A 23,193-nucleotide genomic window follows, 5' to 3' on the forward strand; every position below is an offset into this window, starting at 1 on the left:
CGATCCAGTAATGAGTTCGAGCCAGTATCGAGCTCACAGACAAGAGCCGTTGAACCGCACCAAGAGAGAGAATCTTGACGGAAATCGAGGAAGAGACAAGTCATCATAGGCCTTCCACTATATGCTTTATTTTATTATTTTTTGTAATGACCCTCTACTATAAAAGGGGGAATCCTTGTAAACTATGGGAGCAAAAAAGAAAAACACACTATAACGAAAAATCACTTCTCATATTGAAAGATATCCCTTTGTGCTTGTTTTACTTTATCTTATTCATTCTTGTTGCTCACTATTTGCATTCTCATGGTCAAGAATACACATATCTCTATTTCTCTACACGATTTATATCGAATTGTATCGTATATCCTTAGAACCATATACAAATCTAACGTTATCCAATTTTTCCGGTAAACAGTTTGGCGTCCACCGTGGGGCTAAGGGTAACAGTGATCGTTTGATATAAATTTTAAGTGCACGGCAGCTTGCAACTTCAAATCAGCAATGGCTTTACCTATCGACCATGAAACCGGCCTTCAAGATGAAACCAACAACTTGGCACCCGGGGCCGGAAGGCCACTTAACGATGGCACCGAGGCTCAAATCGAAGTACCCTAAATTCGAGCCGAAGTACAATTGGATGTCAATTCACAAATAGCTTTGGAGGCAAATCAGCGTTCCAAACCGGAAAGAAGGATTCAAGGCGGTACTCGATCCGAAGCCCGAGACACCCATAATGCGGGGAAAATCGGGGCCAGCTTACGTATGATCTTCGAGATACTACAAGCTCAACAAGTAGCAATAGCTCAGTTATAGAGCCAAACTCGCGTACAAAGAAGGCCGGATTCTAATCCACTTAGAGAAATCACCCCCAGAACGGAGCCCGCCATAGTGAAATCAAACGAGCAAGAATCGGGGACCACTCCCGGAATTACTAAATTGCTCGAGGAACTCATAAAACGAGTCGAAGCCAACGATAAGGGAGTGGAAACATACAATTCCAGGTTCGATCAAATTTCGGGGGCATCACCAATGATAAAAGGGCTTGATTCGAAAAAATTCATACAAAAGCCTTTTCCCTCGAGTGTGGCACCGAAACCAATCCCCAAAAAATTCCATATGCCCGAATGTCCCAAATATAATGGTACGACCGATCCTAACGAACATGTCACCTCTTACACATGTGCCATCAAAGGTAACGATTTGGAGGACGATGAGATTGAATCCGTGTTGTTGAAAAAGTTTGGGGAGACCCTGTCGAAGGGAGCGATGATCTTGTATCACAATTTACCACCACATTCCATCGATTCTTTTTCCATGTTAGCAGATTCGTTCGTAAAGGCACATGCTGGTGCCATAAAGGTTGCAACAAGGAAATCATACCTCTTCAAAGTAAAGCAAAGGGGTAATGAAATGCTGAGGGAATTCGTATCCCGATTTCAAATGGAACGCATGGAATTGCCACCGGTCACAGACGATTGGGCCGTACAAGCTTTCACCCAAGGGTTGAACGAGCTAAGTTCGACAGCATCACATTGGCTGAAACAAAATTTGATTAAGTATCCAGCAATAACTTGGGCAGATGTACACAACCGATACCAATCAAAAATTAGGGTCGAGGATGATCAGTTGGGAGCTCCGTATGGACCAGTGCATCAGAACAGGACAGCTACTAAAAACCAAAATGAGATCAACAGAGAACAAAGGTCGAACAGAGACCGATATCAACCATACATCGCAGATCGGGTGAACAACGGTTTAGCACGCAATACAGTTCGGAACAATCGAAGGAATGATCGAGGGAAAAATTCTCGGGGACTTATGAGTAAGAGCGACTTTGATAAATATGCTGATCCTATAGAAGCACCTCGATTATTAGAATATAACTTTAGTGTTGGTGCATCCGCTATCGTGTCGGCTATCGGACACATCAAGGACACTAAATGGCCTCGACCCATGCAGACCGATCTTGCCCAAAGATATCCCAATCAAATGTGCGAATATCATGGCACCCATGGCCACATAATGGAAGATTGCAGGCAACTAAGAGAGGAAATAGCCCGCTTATTTAACAAAGGGCACCTTCGGGAATTTCTGAGTGATAGGGTGAAGAACCATTTTAAAAATAGGGATTTCAGCAAGCAAAACGATCAAGAAGAACCGCAACATGTCATTCACATGATCATCAGCGGCATCGATACCCCTCAGGGACCAGTGCTTAAATGCACTAAAACATTGATTGTGAAAGAAAAGCGATCTCGGACTCAAGATTACGCACCCATGGGGACTTTGTGCTTCGATGATGAAGATGCAGAAGGAGTCATCCAACCTCATAACAACGCACTGGTAATATCCATACTCATGAATAAAACTAAAATTAAGCGTGTGTTAATCGATCCAGGTACCTCGGCCAACATCATCAGATTGAAGGTCGTAGAATAGCTCGGCCTGCAAGACCAGATCATACCCGCAACTCTGGTTCTAAACGGGTTCAATATGGCATGTGAAACCACCAAAGGCGAGATAATCCTACCAATAAACGTGGCTGAAACCATCCAGGAAACAAAGTTTCATGTGATTGAAGGCGATATGAGATACAACGCATTTTTTGGAAGGCCATGGATCCACAACATGAGAGTTGTACCTTCGACGCTACACCAGGCTCTCAAATTCCTGACATCAAGAGGTGTCAAGACGGTGTACAGAGAACAACTAGCCGCAAAGGAAATGTTCGCTATCGAGGAAGCTAAACCAATGCCCTTGCCTTCGCCGATAAAGGGATCCGGCTCAGAAGGAGAATGGGACACCAAATAGCAATCATAAGCATCGGCTTCAACCCAGCCAGATAACCAGAAGATCAAAGAGGATGATGATCAAAGGGTCCCTCGATCTTTCATGATTCCCGATGACTTAGACGCCACCAAATCAACAATCGAGGAACTAGAGCAAGTCACACTAATCGAGCACTGGCCCGAGTGAAAGGTATACTTGGGAATGGGGTTGAGCCACGAACTCAGGAAAAAACTTATTCAATTTCTTATCGATAACATCGATTGTTTTGCCTGGTCCCATTTAGATATAACAGGGATCCCACCGGACATAACGACGCATCGGCTAAGTTAGACCCTAGGTTCAGACCGGTGAAGCAAAAGAGAAGACCTCAGTCCGAGGGAAAGCACGCATTCATAAAGGACGAGGTAACCAATCTTCTCAAGATAGGGTCCATTCGGGAGGTGAAATATCCCAAATAGTTAGCAAACGTAGTTGTAGTGCCTAAAAAGGGAAAAAACATAAAATGTGTGTGGACTATAAGGATTTGAATAAAGCATGCCCCAAAGATTCCTTTCCACTGCCTAACATCGATCGCATGATCGATGCCACGGCCGGCCACGAGATCCTTACCTTTCTCGATGCCTATTCCGGGTATAATCAAATCCATATGAACCCGGAGGACCAGGAAAAGACTTCATTTGTCACCAAATATGGAACGTATCGTTATAATGTGATGCCCTTCGGGCTAAAAAATGCAGGGGCTATTTACCAACACCTAGTAAATAAAATGTTCGAAGAACAAATAGGAAAATAAATGGAAGTTTATATTGATGACATGCTAGTTAAATCCCTGCGCGTAGAGGACCATTTGACCCATTTGCAGGAAATGTTCGAAATTTTGAGGAAATACAACATGAAGCTCAACCCCGAAAAATGCGCTTTCGGGGTCGGTTCGGGCAAGTTCCTCAGCTTCATGGTGTCAAATCGGGGAATCGAGATTAACCCCGATAAAATCAAGGCCATCGAAGACATCAATGTTGAGGACAGCGTGAAAGCCGTACAAAGGCTAACGGGTCGGATTGCAGCTTAGACCGGTTCATTTCGAGATCATCTGATCGAAGTCACAAATTTTTCTCTCTATTCAAAAAGAAGAACAATTTTTCTTGGACCTCGGAGTGCCAACAAGCATTAGAGGAACTAAAACGATATCTATCAAGCCCACCACTACTTCACACTCCAAAAATAGACGAAAAACTTTACTTGTACTTGGCAGTATCGAAAATCGCCGTAAGCGGTGTCCTAGTTCGAGAAGAGCAAGGTACGCAATTTCCCGTTTATTATATGAGTCGAACCTTAGGAGAAGCAGAGACTAGATATCCGCTCCTAGAAAAATTGGCATTTGCATTGATAAGCGCCTCTAGAAAGTTAAGGTCGTACTTTCAATCTCATCCCATATGCGTATTAACCACTTACCCGCTTTGTAATATTTTGCACAAACCCGAGCTATCAGGCCGACTGGCCAAATAGGTCATCGAACTTAGTGGGTACGATATCGAATATCAACCCCGTACGGCCATCAAGTCTCAAATTTTAGCAGACTTCGTGGACTATTTCACTCCAACCCTAGTACCCGAAGTCGAAAAAGAACTCCTATTGAAATCAAGTACATCATCGGGGGTATGGATCCTTTTCATGAACGTGGCTTCGAACGTGAAACGATTCGGGCTAGGAATAGTTTTGAAACCACCCATGGGTAACACTATTAGGCAATCTATTAAAACAATCAGGTTGACTAGCAACGAGGCCGAGTATGAAGCCATGATTGTAGGTCTTGAGCTAGCTAGAAACTTGGGAGCATAAGTCATTGAAGCCAATTGTGACTCTTTACTGGTGGTCAGTCAAGTAAACAAAACCTTTGAAGTTCGAGAAGGTAGAATGCAAAGGTATTTAGACAAACTGCTTGTCACTTTGCACCATTTCAAACAATGGACTTTACTGCATATTCCACGAGAATAGAATAATGAGGCCGATGCGCTTGCGAATTTAGGATCGTCGGTCGAGGTAGATAACTTGGGCTCGGGGAATGTTGTTCAACTTTCGAGATTGGTAATCGAAGAAGGTCACGCCGAGATAAATTCTACAAGCTTAACCTGGGATTGAAGAAACAAGTATATTGAATACTTAAAGAGAGAAAAGCTCCCATCGGACCCTAAAGCTTCTAGGACCCTACGGACTAAAGGTGCTTGATTCACGTTGGCTTTGGATGGAACGTTGTACCGAAGGACATTCGATGGACCGTTGGCAGTATGCTTGGGTCCGGGAGATACCTATTACATCCTACGGGAAGTGTACGAGGGCACTTGCAAGAATCACTCTGGTGCCGACACATTAGTTCAAAAAATAATCAGAGCAGGGTATTATTGGATCGATATGGGAAAAGATGCGAAGGAATTTGTTCGTAAATGTGACAAATGTCAAAGGTTAGCGCCAATGATCCATCAACCCGAAGAGCAACTTCACTCAGTCCTATCCCCATGGCCGTTTATGAAATAGGGAATGGTTATCGTCGGCCCTCTACCATCGACCCCAGGTAAAATCAAATTTATTTTATTTATGACTTACTATTTTTCTAAATGGGTTGAAGCACAGGTGTTCGAGAAAATAAGAGAGAAAGAAGTTATAGACTTTATTTGGGATCATATCATATGCCGATTCGGGATACCCGCCGAAATAGTATGTGACAATGGAAAATAATTCGTTGGCAGCAAAGTAACAAGATTCCTCGAAGATCACAAAATAAGAAGGATAATATCAACGCCATACCACCCCAGTGGGAATGGACAGGCCGAATCAACGAACAAAACTGTCATTCAAAACCTAAAGAAGAGGTTGAACGACGCTAAAGGAAAATGGAGAGAAATCATGCCCGAAGTCCTTTGGGCATATCGGACGACATCAAAATCCAGTATGGGGCGACCCCATTCTCCTTAGTATATGGGTCCGAAGCATTGATACCAGTCGAAGTTGGTAAACCCAGTACTAGATTTTGATTCGCGATGGAAGAATCAAATAACGAGGCTATGAATACCAGCCTCGAATTATTGGACGAAAGACGAGAAGCTGCTCTCGTCCAATTGGCTGCCCAAAAGCAACGAATCAAAAGATATTATAATCGAAGAACCAAGCTCCTCTATTTCAAGCCCGAGGTCTTAGTGTTAAGAAAAGTCACCATCAATACCCGAAATCCGAACGAAGGAAAACTAGGACCGAATTGGGAAGGACCATATCAGGTGCTCGAGAACATCGGAAAGGGATCGTACATGCTCGGCATTATAAATGTCAAACAGCTATCAAGCAGCTGGAATGTATTACATCTGAAATGGTACTACTGCTAAGAAGTCCGAACAAGGGCTATGATGGATCTTTCGATTGAAAGCACGCATTGCACTCTTTTTCCCTTAGACCGGTTTTATCCCAAATGGGTTTTTCGGCAAGGTTTTAATGAGGCAACCATTGATCGTGCTGCACTTACAACAATATCTAAGGCCTCTTTACAATCGACCTCGAATATTGAAGGGGCATTAGGCCCTCAAATACATTGAGTTCAGATGCAAGAGAGTTATTTTACAACAACAGGGTTCCAATAGGAAAAATTGTAAGAGCCAAATGGTCAAAACGAACCATGCTCATTGGCCCGAACCCAGGCGTGAAACATGAACACATATGTAATGACATGCGAAGAAAGTTCTCTTCTTTATAGACATCTTATATCCAAGGAAAATTACTCTATTTGGAGATTTATTATGCAAACACAATCGAGTTAAATTCGACCGTTATGCCTACGGGCTACCTTTTATTTTTTGAATTCGAGCAAGAGTGCTTTTCGGGCACATGTTCTTTGAGGGTTGGGGCTGAGTTTCTGGCTAAGCATTATCATGAAGTTAGTATTCCTCGCTCCTTTTCCCTTTATATGTCTAAATCAAATGGACACTTCTATAAGCGTCTACTGTTTGTTTTGTTGCTAGCATACTATATATATACCACAGCAAACATGGGGAAACCATCCAAAAGTTTTCACTTTAGCTGGGCTTTAAGTAAAATATTACCGTTACTACGATCCAGCAACACGAGGCCTGGATTTCCAAGGTACTACTTTAATCAATGTTCTTAAAGTTCTACAGTTGTAAGTAAGAACCGATTTCTCTTTTTCATGGACAAGTGAACTTGCTCCCCATCCTCGGATCCTCTCTTGCTACAGTCATCATCATCATCGCCATCAGAAGCCAAGGCTTCAGCTTCAACTTCGAGCTCTTTAGCCTTTTTTATTTCTTCAGTAAGGTCGAAACCCCAAGCATGTATCTCATCGAGCATCTCCCTCCGAGACCTACATTTAGCAAGTTCGGCAATCCAATGTGCTCGTGTGTCAGCAGTGTCCGCCGCCTCTCGTGCCTGCATCTGAGCAGCCTCGGCATCAACCCGATACATGGCAATGGACTTATCTGCCAAGATTTTTGACGACTCAACCTCCGCCTTGGTTTCAGCAAGATGGGCTTCAAGCTCCTCGATCCTCATAGCTTGAGCCGAACCCTTTTACTTAACGTTTCGAAGCTGAATATCGGGCGATAATAAGTTGGTCAAAATGGTCTTTTTTTCCGCAGCCAGGCGATCGATAGTCTCCTTCCACCGATTACATTCAGCTTTGATTTGATCGACTTCTTCCCGAAGTGACCCGATCTTTTCAACCTTTTGCTACAGCTGAGACAACGAAGGGTTAACTTCCACAGTCGAGTCAAACCCATACTTTAATAGAACGAGGATCACATGCTTGTCAAGTTCGGCCTCTTCTTCACGAGCCTTAGCCAAATCCGCTTGGAGGTCTTTTATAGCCTCGTCTTTTTAGCTGCAAAGAATCCGCAAGGCGTCTCTCTCCCACGAGACCTTCTGAAGCTCGACCTCACACTGGCTAAGGTAGAATCGAAATCTACTAATGGCCTGCACAGTAGGGAAAGAACACGAGTCAAATTCGGAAAAGAACAAAGAAATCAAGTATAGTAAAATCATTACCCAAGTAATGAAACATTGTCCTCTTCTAGTAGAAGAGAAGCGTCCCTAATATAGGAAGCATCATCGACTCCAGTAAAGCAATCCCGAAAGGGATCCCCTGTACTAGAGCCTCCGCCCATATCGGGGGTCTTCAATTCTCGAGCTTCCTTTAATGCCTCCTCAGAAAAGGTAGGAAGAGAAGGCGAATAACCCACTGTCATAGTCCCAAGCGAATCACTCGGGGCGTTCCGATCAAGACTCGGGATCCCGGGGTCAACCCCGACCGGTACAGCTGCCATCGACTTAGGAGCTTCGGTGACCTCGATAGCTCTCGCAGATCGGGTCACCAAAGCCGAGGCACCTCCTTCTTCCTCTTCTTCTTCTTCTTCTTCGTCTTTATCTTATTCTCTCAGTCGTTGGACCGAGTCAATCGAAAGGGCAATTGCCTTCCTCCTCACCCTTCGAGTTTTGGGCTTGGGGCCCTCTGACCGAGAGGCAGCTTTTCGCTTCTTGTCTTTCCTCGATTTCGGGACCGGGGACTTGGTTCCTTCTTCACCACTCGAAGGACTCAAAGCGGCGTCCTTGGTCATGCCTGCGTGAAAGGAAATCGGTAAATGGAACACAAAGAACACTTCGAAGGAAACGAGAAGTAAAACCTTACCATGGTTCTTGACTTCCCATCTGCCTTTTTCCAAATCACGCCAAGCGCGTTCAGCATAAGAGGAAGTCAAGGCTAACTTCCAAACCCAATCCTCAAGGTTGGTCACCGCTTGTGGCATCCAAGGGACAGCTGTATATCGGGAAGAGACATCAGAAAAAATCGAGAAAGGATACAAAAAGCAACGTCTTATGAGAACAACTTACGGTCGAAATTCCATTCCTCGGGGAACGACATCTTATCTTCCGGAATAAGGTCATGGGTCCTCACCCGAATGTCACGCCCCATCCAACCCCGATCCTTATCTTTGCCGATGATCGACATCAAAGCCTTCAGTGCCCGATGATGAAGTCTAATTAATCCTCGAAAGATTTGAGGCCGATACAACCGTATGAAGTGATTCAGGGAAAAATCCAACCCCCCGGCTTTGATGGAGAAGAAGCGAAGTAGGATTAATATACGCCATAGAGAGGGATGGATTTGACCGAGGGTGACCTGATATCTCTTGCAAAAATCAATGATCACTGGGTCGACCAAACCCAATGTGAAGGGATAAGTGTAAACACTTAAAAACTCCTCTACATGGGTGACGACGCTCTCTTCGGGGGATGGAATTTGCAGCACAACCTCGGAACCCCAGTTGCATTCTTTTCTAACGGCCTCAAGATGACCCTCCGTTATAGAGCACATATACATCGACACGTGCTCGCATCGACCTGGGACGGATGAAGGATTCTCAATCTTAAAATCGATCTTTAGAGTACACGGGCCGGGAATGTAGTCATAGGTGGACGGCTCCACCGGTGGCTTATCGCCGGACGACTGTGAAAAAGAAGCTTTCTCCTTCTGAGGCACAGTTTTTGAAGTCTTGGCCATTGATATGGGAGGAAGAAAGACAAAGGAAAGTGAAAAATTGACGACACCAATACTCTGGTAGCAACAAGAAAGGAAGAAAAGATGAGAAAATTTGGGGGAGTGAATGCGTGAAAGTAGTAAATGATAGATGGAAGAGCTATTTATAGGCTCGCATCATGACGGTTCAATATCACAGGTGGCCGACCGCCATCTGACAAGCATTAAATACCTTAAAAGGCTGAATCGATGGGACAGCTAACCCATACGTCTTAATCAATCCCTGTGAAAACGTCGGCTTATGACCCGATCGAACCACCAAAAATCACATCGATTCTCACCGCATCCTTCATGAGAAAGGAGGGGACTATCTGTATACGGTCGAAATAGATTTCGGCCTTCCTACGTTCGATCGAGTTCAAGTGTTAAAAAGTCGGAATGAGATTTTGGGAGTGAGCTCCGAAGTCAGTACTAACGAGCATCGAGTCCGAAGGTCGCTCGAGGATGCAGCTCGGTAACCTTATCGAGACCATGACCGAATCGATCCGCAAGACACTATTTCGAGGTAGGAAATGTGCGACGCCCATCTCGAAGGTCGAACTCAAGCCAAGACCGAAAGGTCCGACCTAGTAACGAGTTCGAGCCAGTATCTAGCTCACAGACAAGAGTCGTTGCGATCGCACAAAAAGAGAAAATCTTGACGGAAATCGAGGAAGAGACAAGTCATCATGCACTATATGCTTTATTTTATTATTTTTATAATGACCCTCTACTATAAAAGGGGAATCCTTGTAAGCTGTGGGGGCAAAAAAGAAAAACACAGTGTAACCAAAAATCACTTCTCATATTGAAAGATATCCCTTGAAAGATATCCCTTTGTACTTGTTTTACATTATCTTGTTCATTCTTGTTGCTCGCTATTTGCATTCTCATAGTCAAGAATACACATATCTCTTTTTCTATGTGTGGTTTCCCAGCTTCTATTGCTTTCTTTAGTTATCTCTATGTGTCACTATTGGTGACTTTGGGTCTATTGCTTTGTCCATTTCACTTATTAGTTAGTTCTAAATTAATTTTATGCTAAAAAGTTTTGCTTTAGTTTATGAGCTCTTTGAAGAAATATATCAACTGGATTGTTTGTGAATCTTCATGACACTAATAGGTATTGTTGCTCCTGCTTTTATTTACCAAAAGAATTTAACATCATAGAGATCAAATTTTTACATGAGTTAATAGAAAGAATTGTAATAAATTTATCAAGTATCTGGCAACGGTTGCTATATCATATTTGGTTTTCTGATTTGTAATCGATTTCTTTGGAATCATGGGAATTTGCATGTTCCTAAATCCTAGTTACAGTTACATGGAGCCTAATAGAAAGTAATACTGAAAGGAGCATTTTGTGGACATTATGGCCGGGGACTTATGGTAAATTTAAAGTCTGGTTTCTAACTTGTAGTTTTTGTGTGTACATCATCATTGGCAATGGTGGAATAAAATGCTATCGAATTTGTGCTGAGGCTTTTTGGTAGCAAACGGACACAACCAGTAGTGCAAGAATCTGCAGCTAAGGGCATTATACAAAGGTTACCTGCTGGCCATTTGCATAGTTTTGGATTCAAGATTATCTCGAATGTACTATACTGCTATCTCCTTTGTTTTTTCAATTTTGGGTCTATCTCATTGTCCCTTTGTTTTGTGGAATTGGTAATTTGTAGTTTATACTTAAGGTTCACTACTTCTCTTGATTTAATTAATAGATAAATGCTTATGATCGCTAAAAATATCTTTCTTGAAGAACTAGTTGACTGTATTAGTTATAACACAAATAGAATCTGTATGTGTTCTTCACTGTGTTCTTCACTGTGGAACTAGTTGACTGTATTAGTTGTCCTCGTTGTGAAGTGAAGGAAATTTATGGTTGATTTGTGTTGTTTTGCGTGAGTTTTTAGTTGTTCATTAATAGTTCAAAATTACCAGTCACTGCTTTGCAATGTCTCCGGGCCTTCAGCTTAAAACTTGAACAAAAGCTTCCACTTACATATTTTCAGAAATATCCTTGAAAGCTCGGGGGCAAAACCATTTAGGTTTCGATTTTATGGTTGAAACCATGAGATTTTCCTTGTTCGATGTTTGCTATCGATGTTCGATGTTCGATGTCTTGGTTATTCTTGTCACGCCTCCTATTTCCCGAGGATAGAAAGTTTTTCCAATTAAATTGACATTGTTCGAAATGAGATTATTTATTTAATTCAGAGTCGCCACTTGGAATAGTCATTGTGGTGTCCCAAGTCACCGGTTTATTTTAAAATCCCAAATCGAGGAAATTGACTTTATTTATGGTCCGCGAACACAGAAGATCGGGTAAAGAATTCTGTTAATCCGTGAGAAAGTGTGAGGCACTTCCGAGTTCCGTAGTTTTAGCACGGTCGCTTAACAATTAATATTTGACCTAAATATCTAAAAAAAATTTTACGTTTTAATTATCTGATTTATTACCTGTTTTAAACCTATTGTGCATTTTACCTTTGACCGCTTTTAATTATGTATTTAAATCGATTTTTAGTATTTATGAAATTTATTTGAACAAGCTATGATGTCGCACACTTGTCGTTTTGGTATTGCAAACTACGACATGTGAAACGCACCCGCGATTTACAACATGTTTATTTTATTATTATTATTTGAAGTTATGGTCAAATCGCATGAAACACGCACTTGAATTGGGGTTTACGTATCATGACTATGCAACGGGAACCGTACCCACAGTCACGATAATTTATTATTAATCGCACCTAAAGCAAGCTACGATGTTCGAATATTATTCAATTAGTAATTTTGAGATTATTGTAAGGTCATGAGGTATAGATATTGTTGTGGAGGAAATGAAGTAAGTTAATTATGAAAAAGTTGGCTAGCTTGAGAATGTTTATTTATTTTTGGTCCTGGGCAACAATTAGCCCATAAATACGTCGGGGAAGTCTAATTAAAGTCTTACACCAATCATGGCTCAACCTAATCTCTTATAATTTTACTGCTAACCAATATTTGAAACTAGACTAAATTTATGGTAGGAATAGATAGATACGGGCATAACCAATTTAGTCACTAAGATAGGAGATCAAAATGAAACTAAAGCATGCTAAAATGGAAAGCCATTACTTCATTGAATAAACAAGAAAAGTAACAAATTAATACATATTCATCAATAAGATTAACTATATGAACTACCAAAAAGGACAATAAATTAATCTTAACAAATACTCAACATGAGAACAAATTAATCTTAGCACACTCAGATGCAAACTCGACCATATCATACTCAAAGTTAAATTAAAACAGAGTGACCCAGAACATTAATGAGAAAATAAAATAGAAAGAGAGGTGAAACTTTCTATTGATGATTGTATATTTAAATTACAACCATTCAATGATCGGATAGCTCTCAACTGGACCGTTCGGACTTCGAAAAACACGAGCGGAAAATCTCAAACTTGCAACCTCAATCGACCTTGCAAAACCGACGATTTGGTGGTTATTTTTGGAGCTTTTTTTTGAGGGGGGAGGTGGGGGACTAATGATGGCTCAAAATTGGCCAAGGGGTGGTGGCTTTGGGGTAGTGAAGCTGCAGTTTTTTCGAAAGAAAGAATGACACGAATAGAATTTTCCTTAGCGTTGAAAAAGCAAAAACATTTCTCTTCAAATCGCTCCCCTCTTTTTTTTCTTTCTCTCTTTTTTTTCCTCCTCACATTTCTCTTCTATTTATAGAAAAAGTTTCGAAATTTTTTCAGATTTGTTTATATTATTTTATTATTGTTTTATTTTTTTAATTAAAAGGAATTCCCACTTCCTATTTTTTTTCTTTTTAAAACAAAATTCAATATTTTCCTTTACATTTATTTTTTAATTTCTCACTTTTTTACTTTAATTATATTTAAATTTTCACTTTTTTATACTTTTCTTTTTTTATGTACCACTTATTTTACTTTTCTTTTTTTTAATTTCCACTCGCTTTTACTTTGTTTTTAAAAAAATTCAACTACCTTTACTTTTATTTTTTAATTCCAACTTTCTTTTACTTTTCATTATTTAAAATTTCTACATTTTATACTTTTATTTTTTTAATTTTCCACTTTCTTTTATCTTTTTATTAAATATTTCCACCTACTTTTATTTTTATTTGTTAATTCTATATTTCTACTTTTCCTATTTTTTTATTTTTAAATTCCCATCCGAAAGTTTTTTTAAAAATATTTAATATTTTTATTCGGTTCTTTTTAATTTATTTTATTTTAAAATAAATAAAACAAATAATACTAATAGTAATAATTGATCTTTTAAATTATTATTAATATTTACCCTATATATATATATATATATATATATATATATATATATATATATATATATATATATATATATATATATATATATATATAAGTGTAACAAAGCTAAAAAATATATATTAAATTTCTAAAAATATTTACATAGTAAAAGGTGATAAAAATTCAAATATAGTAAAATATTAGGTGCTCACAATTGCCCCTCTTTGCTTGGAAACATGAAGAGTTTTCAGGCAAAGACTAAGTGAGTCATGTGACTAATTTTTTACCAAACCATTATTCAAAAGGAAAAGAAATAAAAGATAGGGCGCAACCGAGTCCTGGTTTTGGACAACCTACATATCCCGGGTTATAGGGGAATCAGGTTGCATATAGTTCAAGGACAATGGTGGAATGATGAATTGAGGAGTCGAGTGAGGTTCTGTGAAGCCTCCGATCTGTGATCCCGCTATTATATCAAAATATGAGTTATGAGTTACAAGATTCCTATGTATGAGTCTTCTGAAACTTGATCTTGAGTCTTGACTGGTTTTTCATGCAGACTCTGATCTAAACCTTGATGCTCACTAGTTGTAGGTTCTAGTTCATTATTCTATAGCTTCTTCTAATCAAAACGGGACTCAAATGCTCGTGGCTTCAGTCATGTCTTGAGCTTTTCACATCTTTTCAACTGCTTTTGCATGTTGGATTCACTTATTTTTTTCTTTTTTCTTTTTTTCTGAATTGAGACTTCTTGTATTGGTCATTTCGAACCCTGTTCCTCGAGGTAAAACTTAATCAGACACCAAAACAAACAAATAGGCGAAATTGTTCTATCGCAGTTTGCACTAGGAAAGTTTCGTGAGTTATTGTAACAAAATTCTAAACTACTTCTTTATTGAAAGCAATAAAAGGTCGGGAGTAGTGTACCCCGAAAAAGTCATGCTGTTTTTTTTAATTTTTATTTTTGGATGGTGTTCCTTTATTATCAAAAGAATGTCTCAACTAAGGATTGGTGTACCTTATGTTGGAAAAATGTGGCCAAGGAATAGGATACACTATATTGGCAAAGATATCAGGGAGTGGTGTACCCTACATTTAAGATAAAATCAACTAGAGTGTGAATACCCTATGTTAGAAAGGAGACTAGGGAGTGGAGACCCTATGTCTAAAATAAAATCAACTAGGGAGTGGAAACCCTATATTGGAAAAGAGACTAGGGAGTGGAGACCCTATGTCTAAAATAAAATCAACTAGGGAGTGGAGACCCTATGTTGGAAAAGAGACTAGGGAGTGGAAACCCTATGTCTAAAACAAAATCAACTAGGGAGTGGAGACCCTATGTTGTAAAAGGCGACTAGGGAGTGGAGGCCCTATGTCTAAAAATAAAATCAACTAGGGAGTGGAGACCCTATATTGGAAAAGAGACTACGGAGTGGATACCCTATGTCTAATACAGAATCAACTAGGGAGTGGATACCATATGTTAAAAAGGGCGACTAGGGAGTGGAGACCTATGTCTAAAATAAAATCAACTAGGGAGTGGAGATCCTATGTTGGAAAAGACGACTAGGGAGTGGAGACCCTATGTCTAAACATCATCAACTAGGGAGTGGAGACCCTATGTTGGAAAAGAGACTAGGGAGTGGATACCCTATATCTAAAATAGAATTGGAGTGGGATACCCTATGTTGAAAAGGGCGACTAGGGAGTGGAGACCCTATGTCTAAAATAAAATTAACTAGGGAGTGAAGACCCTATGTTGGAAAAGACGATAGGGAGTGGAGACCCTATGTTGGAAAAGAGACTAGGGACTGGAGACCTTATGTCTAAAATATCATCAAATAGAGAGTGGAGACCCTATGTTGGAAAAGCAGACTAGGGAGTGGAAACCCTATGTCTAAAAACACCAACTAGGGAGTGGAGATCCTATGTTGGGAAAGCGACTAGGGAGTGAATACCTTATGTCTAAAATAATCATCAACTAGAGAGTGGAGACCCTATGATGGAAAACCAGACTAGGGAGTCGAGACCCTATGTCTAAAATAATCATCAACTAGGGAGTGGAGACCCTATGTTGGAAAACCAGAATAGGGAGTAGAGACCCTATGTCTAAAATAATCATCAACTAGAGAGTGGAGACCCTGTGATGGAAAAGCAGACTAGGGAGTGGGGACCCTATGTTGGAAAACTAGACTAGGGAGTGGGGACCCTATGTCTAAAAACGTCAACTAGGGAGTGGAGACCCTATGTTGGAAAAACAGACTAGAGAGTGAAGACCCTATGTTGGAAAAGCGACTAAGGAGTGGAGACCCTATGTCTAAAAATCATCAACTAGTGAGTGGAGAACCTATGTTGGAAAATAAAAAGATTAGGGAGTGGAGACCCTATATCTAAACATCATCAACTAGGTAGTGGAGACCCTATGTTGGAAAAGAGACTAGGGATTAGAGACCCTATGTCTAAAAATCATCAACTAGGGAATGAAGACCCTATGTTGGAAAAGCGACTAGGGAGTGGAGACCCCATGTCTAAAAATTATCAACTAGGGAGTGGAGACCCTATGTTGGAAAGGCGACTAGGGAGTGGAGACCCTATGTCTAAAAATCATCAACTAGGGAGTGGAGACCCTATGTTGGAAAAACGACTAGGAAGTGAAGACCCTATGTCTAAAGATAAAAACCAACTATGGAGTAGAGACCCTATGTTGGAAAACGCAGCTAGGGATTGGAGACCCTATGTCTAAAAATCATCAACTAAGGAGTGAAGACCCTATGTTGGAAAAGCTACTAGGGAGTGGAGACCCTATATTGGAAAAGCAGACTAGGGAGTGGAGACCCTATGTTGGAAAAGCGACTAAGGAGTGAAGACCCTATGTCTAAAAAGCATAACCTAGGGAGGAAAAGAGACTAGAGAGAGGAAGACCCTATGTCTAAAAATCATCAACTAGGGAGTGAAGACCCTATGTTGGAAAACTAGACTAGGGAGTGGGGACCCTATGTCTAAAAACGTCAACTAGGGAGTGGAGACCCTATGTTGGAAAAACAGACTAGAGAGTGAAGACCCTATGTTGGAAAAGCGACTAAGGAGTGGAGACCCTATGTCTAAAAATCATCAACTAGTGAGTGGAGAACCTATGTTGGAAAACAAAAAGATTAGGGAGTGGAGACCCTATATCTAAACATCATCAACTAGGTAGTGGAGACCCTATGTTGGAAAAGAGACTAGGGATTAGAGACCCTATGTCTAAAAATCATCAACTAGGGAATGAAGACCCTATGTTGGAAAAGCGACTAGGGAGTGGAGACCCCATGTCTAAAAATTATCAACTAGGGAGTGGAGACCCTATGTTTGAAAGGCGACTATGGAGTGGATACCCTATGTCTAAAAATCATCAACTAGGGAGTGGAGACCCTATGTTGGAAAAGCGACTAGGGAGTGGAGACCCTATGTCTAAAAATCATCAACTAGGGAGTGGAGACCCTATGTCTAAAAATCATCAACTAGGGAGTGAAGTCCCTATGTTGGAAAAGCGACTAGGGAATGGAGACCCTATGTTGGAAAAGCAGACCAGGGAGTGGAGACCCTATGTTGGAAAAACAACTAAGGAGTGGAGACCCTATGTCTAAAAATCATCAACTAGGGAGGAAAAGAGACTAGAGAGAGGAGACCCTATGTCTAAAAATCATCAACTAGGGAGTGAAGACCCTATGTTGAAAAAAAACCAGGGAGTGGAGACCCTATGTCTAAAAATCATCAACTAGGGAGTGGAGACCCTATATTAGAAAAGCAGACTAGGGAGTGGAGACCCTATGTCTAAAGATAAAAACCAACTAGGGAGTAGAGACCCTATGTTGGAAAACGCAACTAGGGATTGGAGACCCTAAACTACCATGATTTGGAACTTTCTTTCTTTTTTTGTTTTTCAGAGAATGAGTAAAATGGGGGAAAGAATTTGGAGAAGACTGCCCTTTTTTGTTTTTTTAAGTGGTTGTTGATGCAGAGCTATTTCAGTCTCCACATGATTTTCTTTTGGTTGCACCTGCTTCTTGCAAGGTTGCTTTGGATTACACCTCTTTCCTGTTTCTCAAACAAAGAACAATTTGTCAGTTTGAAACAGTCGTTGGCTTTGTGGCCTTGAACGTTTCAGTCACTTGATCTTGGCCCTTTCAGCTGCAACTGGTTATTTCCTGAATACCGATTGCATTTCTAACCTCGAAGAACTTTTGGCTTTTCCAGACTTTTCCATGACAGTTACTCATGTGGGACTTAACCTTTTCAACTTTATTTTGCCTTTGTGAACATTTGACTTTGAATTTCCTCTTTCAACAATTTTTGATTTTGAAGCAGCGGCCACCGTGGCTAGTCGGAGTCGACTTGATGCCCTTACCGAGGCTGGGTGCCTTTTTTTGCATATTGGCTTGTATCAAGTGAGAACACTGTAAATTAGTCTTGCCATCCCTTCTTCGTCTTAGTTTTGGAACAGAGTTAGACCGAAAGGGATTCAAAGAAAAGCAAACAATGGAATGGACAAATGAATTTAGACTAGAGGTATCTCTTTCGGGGAAAAGAAAGAAGGATTTATCTGGAGTGCATGCGTACTTCAATGAACATGACATGCCTCTTGGACTGGATGCCTGATCTGTGTAAATCGTCTAACTCTCAAAAATTCATCACAATTAATGCCTCAAAATCGAGAAACCTTTCCAGGACTCTGTCGATACCTATGGTTGTGAGGATCCTCTTTTCGATCAGTGGCGCCCTCTGCGGGTTTTTACCAGCTGACCTCTCTCATTTCCCTTCTCACCGTCGCCTTATAGTGCTCTTGTGAGTTTTCACAAATAAAACTCTCATTTTCAATTTTTCTGCTTAGCAACGCCTTATGGTGCCCGTGAGGGTTCGCACCGATAAGACTCTCTTATTTTATTTCTCTGCTTACCATTGCCTTATGACACCCGTGAGGGTTTTCACCTATAAGACTCTCTCATTTTATTTCTCTCATTTTGTTGTATCAGATCTAGGTAACTGTATCCTCCCATTTCGAATCTCTTTGCCGATTGATCAGAAGGAATTGAACAGGGTTTTTGGGGTAAAAAGCATTTGGATTGAATTACAACGTTGGAACCTTTTAGGCGAACCCATCGCCGAATCATTGTAACTTCTCCCAAGTTTCAAATTTTGGGGGAATTTTGTCACGACCCAAAATCCCACCACAGGCGTCGTGATGGCACCTAGTCTCTAAGACTAAGTAAGCCGATTTCAATTATATTTTTGAAGCCATTTTTTTGTTTGAATTAAATAAGTAATCAAAACTAACTACAGAACAAATATGAATATACAACTTCCTAAGACTGGTAGTACTGGGTCATGAACTCTAATTGAATACATGGAATGATCACAAGGACCGAATATACAATACTGTTTGATTAAAACTAACAGTACAATGAAATGAAAAGACTCCAAGGGACTGTGATGAACAAGCAGCTCTACCTTGAATCCTTACGATCCCGCTTAACTCTGCTCAAGTCTGATATCTCCAATACCTGGCTCTGCACAAAAATGTGCAGAAGTGTAGTATGAGTACATCACGGTCGGTACCCAGTAAGTATCAAGACTAACCTAAGTTGAGCAGAAACGAGGTACAGTTAAGACACTCACTAGCCTAAAAACCTATGAAATATGATATACAAGAATAATAGAAAGCAAATAACAATAAGGGAAACACAAATCAACCAGTGATATGCAGAATAGGGCAATAATAACACAATTAATATCGCTCAAAAATTTATAAATATAAGTATACCCAATTAAATTAAATCCTTCAAATAAATGTCTTTCACATATAATTCTTCCAAATAACTCTCTTTCAAATATAGTTTCTTCAAATAAATATTTTTCCAAATATACTTCCTTTAAATAAATTTCTCTCAAATATAATTTCTTTAAATAAATATCTTTCGAATGTAATCCTCTTCAATAAATCTTTTTGAATAAAAACCTTCCAAATAAATATTTTAAATATAATTCTTTCAATTAAAAAGTCACCATGTGACACCTTATTTCATAATCATAAAAATACGGGTCTCAGCCCATTTACATATTTTTCGTTAACACGGGTCTCAGCCCAATTTCATATTTCCACTGCACTTTGTGCCCATAATTAAATCATCATATTTTTCCGGCACCTCGTGCCCACTTTTCATATAACAGTTGCACAGACAGTTCGCGTGCCAATATTATTATCATTTACTCACGGCAACTCGTACCCATATTTTATTTTATAATCCGCCTGGCAATAGCCACAGGCCCTCAATTTCAACATAAATCAGATTGTTATCAATTTACCAACAACAAGACAATTTACACAAGGTATAAAATAAACACAAGAAAATCACAACATCACATGAAAATCACCAACATCACATAATCACATATCGTCCCTAACAATAGTCGCCCTTATCGCTCTTATTGCCACCCTTATCGCTCTTATAGCCACCCTTATCGCTCCGCCCAGACAATATCAATAGTCACCCTTATCGCTCCTATTGCTACCCTTATCGCTCCGCCCAGATAATATTCCAACAAACACAACAATAATATAATGCCACCCTTATACCCTCATAATATCAATGATGAAATGCCGCCCTTATCTCCCCAAAATAATAACTCACACAACGTAATAATTTACACGGAAAATTATCACGGCATAATAACAAAATCAATTCATATCACAATTTGCCCAATGGCCACAACCAAAGTTCCAAAGATACAACCAAATCAATTAATTTCACAACAAATAGCCGAAGGCTACACACAATGTGTATATCACCACAAAAATAATTAACCGAGATAGAAATTATTCAACCTAATGCAAAGCCTTCATTAATCCAAATTTAGATAATTATATTAACACTTCTTTTTAAACTTGCTTATTTAATTATTTGCATAAGGAAAATTCGTATTGAAATTTGATTCCAAGAAATATCAAAACCAACAATACTCATGAAATTACATAAGTTTTCAAGTAACCACATCAAATTGTCATATAAAAACAAATGCAACAACAAGGATTTAGGCATGGCAAATAGATGATTTAATAAATACTAACAATTATCCAAATTACTACACAATATGCCCAACACTTCAACTCTATGAATTTTGCACATACAAGCCCGAGCACGTACTCGTCACCTCGCGTACACGGCTTTTCACATTTCACAAATGGTACATAAGACTCGATGCCTAAGGGGTAATTCCCCCACTCGAGGTTAAGCAAGACACTTACCTTTTTGAAGTTATGTCGATATTCTAAAATCACCTTCTTTCTTGAATTGACCTCCGGACCGCTCAAATCTATCCAAATTAATTATATAACTTCATTAAAATTCATCGAAAATAATTCCGGATAATAATACGTCGACTTAAAAATTTATTCCAAAAAGTCAACCAAAAGTCAATGCGGGACCCGCCCCTCGGACCCAACATAATTTTCATGAAATTCGAACATCCATACTGATACGAGTTCAACCATACCAATTTTATCATATTTCAATAACAACTCGACCTCCAAATCATAAATTTTTGTTTTTGGAAGATTTTACAAAAATCTTGATTTTTTCTCCATTAAAATCTGAATTAAATGATGGATTCAAAGGCAAAATCATGAAAATTAATCAGAACTGGACAAGAATCACTTACTCCAAACACCCACGCAAGAATTTCTCCAAAAATAGCCTTCTACCGAGCTCCCAATTTGATTTTGTGTTATGAACTCAAACCCCCATTTTTAGGACTTTTAATTCTGCCCAGATAGCCCTTCTTCACGTTCGCGACCTCTGTCTCGCATTCGCGAAGGCCAAAAAATCAGCTGCCTCAAATTCTTCTTTGCGTTCACGTTACCAGCATCGCGTTCGCGAAGGCATTCCCATGCATAGCATCGCGTTCACGTTCCAGCTCTCGTGTTCACGATGCCCTCAAGTCCTACTGCTTCGCGTTCGTGATTAAATCTTCGCGTTCGTGAAGGCTAATGACTCCAAGTCAAGTCCCCTCCTTCCTTCTATGCATTCGCGACTGCCCCTCGCGTTCGCGTAAGTTCTTCAGACATACCTTCGCGTTCGCGAAGGCTAAATCCCAACAGCCTCAAAACTCCTTTTCGCGAACGCAAGATTCTCTTCGCGTTCGCGAAGAAGGAAACCAAATACCAGATACAGCAGTTCCGAAACAGCCCGAAATGATCCGAAACACACCCGAAGTCCCCGGGACCCAGTCCAATCATAGCAACCAGTCCCATAACATAATACAATCTTCCTCGAGATCTCAATTAACATCAAACAACATCAAAATCATGAATCGCACCCCAATTCAAACTTAATGAACTTTGCAACTTCAACTTCTACATTCGATGCCGAAATATATCAAATCAATCCAGAATGACTTCAAATTTTCCATACAAGTTATAATTGACATAATGGAGGTATTCAAATTTTCAGAATCGGATTCCGACCCCGATATCAAAAAGTCCACTTCTAGTCCAAATATCCAAAAATTCGATTTTCGCCATTTCAAGCCTAAATCAGCTACACACCTCAGATTCACAGTACGGACATGCTCCTAAGTCCAAAATCACCCAATGGAGCTAAAGGAATCAACAGAACTCCATTCCGGATTCGTCTTCACATAGTTCCAACTACGGTCAAAATCCTAAGACTTAAGCCTCTGTTTTAGGGACTAAGTGTCCCAAATCACTCTAAATCATCTGGTAACTGAATTCAACCACGCACGCAAGTTAATACACATAATACGAAGCTGCACAGGGCCTTATGCCATCGAACGGGACTTGAATTCTCAAAACGACCGACCGGGTTGTTACATTCTCCACCTCTTATACAAACGTTCGTCCTCGAACGTGCTAAGAATTATTCTGAGATTACCAAATTGATGATTTTGCTTTTACACATATACTCACGGTTGATCCCACGTTACCGCTTTAGAAATAAGCCCGACAACACTATATCATTTGAGGTTATTTCTTTTCTCCGTTCTTATAAGCTTTAAAGCAAAATCCCTAACTCTCCAATCACTTCCAAAATGCCTGATTTTCACTTTGACGTACGGTATTAGTCTCGACTGGCTATAGCAACTCGTGCCTATGCACACATCAACTTTCTTGATAGTGTTGAAATACCCCAGGGTGTTACATTCTCCCCCGCTTAGGATCATTCGCTCTCAAACACATAACATAATTTATCTCTTCTTTCGCATATATCAATCTCCCAAATTTTTCTAACTCCCAAATTTTCAGAAATTTCGGCAGAGTCTCCCCTATAATTGGGCCTAACCACCTGCTAGAGTAACACCAAAATAACTCCTAACAACACATCCACAACCAAAAAAAATACCACAAGGTATATATCAATAACACTAATCTCAGCATTACAAGTACTGCATTATCACAATGATATCAGGACATGAAGCACGTCATATGTATGCTCATCACCAGATCTCTGGTCTTAAAAGCTGTTCATAATTAATTCCAACATCATCAATTAA

General features: G+C 40.0%; 1 long non-coding RNA gene across 1 annotated transcript in view; it reads left to right on the forward strand.

The window, feature by feature from the left end:
• Positions 1-10,290: 10,290 nt before the first annotated feature.
• LOC138909095 (uncharacterized) overlaps positions 10,291-23,193 on the forward strand; it is a 45,207-nt gene continuing 32,304 nt past the window's right edge. The window contains exon 1 of the long non-coding RNA XR_011415613.1: positions 10,291-10,957. This is a non-coding gene — a long non-coding RNA (uncharacterized lncRNA). The remainder of the gene's footprint in view (positions 10,958-23,193) is intronic.

Source organism: Nicotiana tomentosiformis, chromosome 4 (genome assembly GCF_000390325.3).
Source record: "Nicotiana tomentosiformis chromosome 4, ASM39032v3, whole genome shotgun sequence".
NCBI lineage: Eukaryota > Viridiplantae > Streptophyta > Magnoliopsida > Solanales > Solanaceae > Nicotiana > Nicotiana tomentosiformis.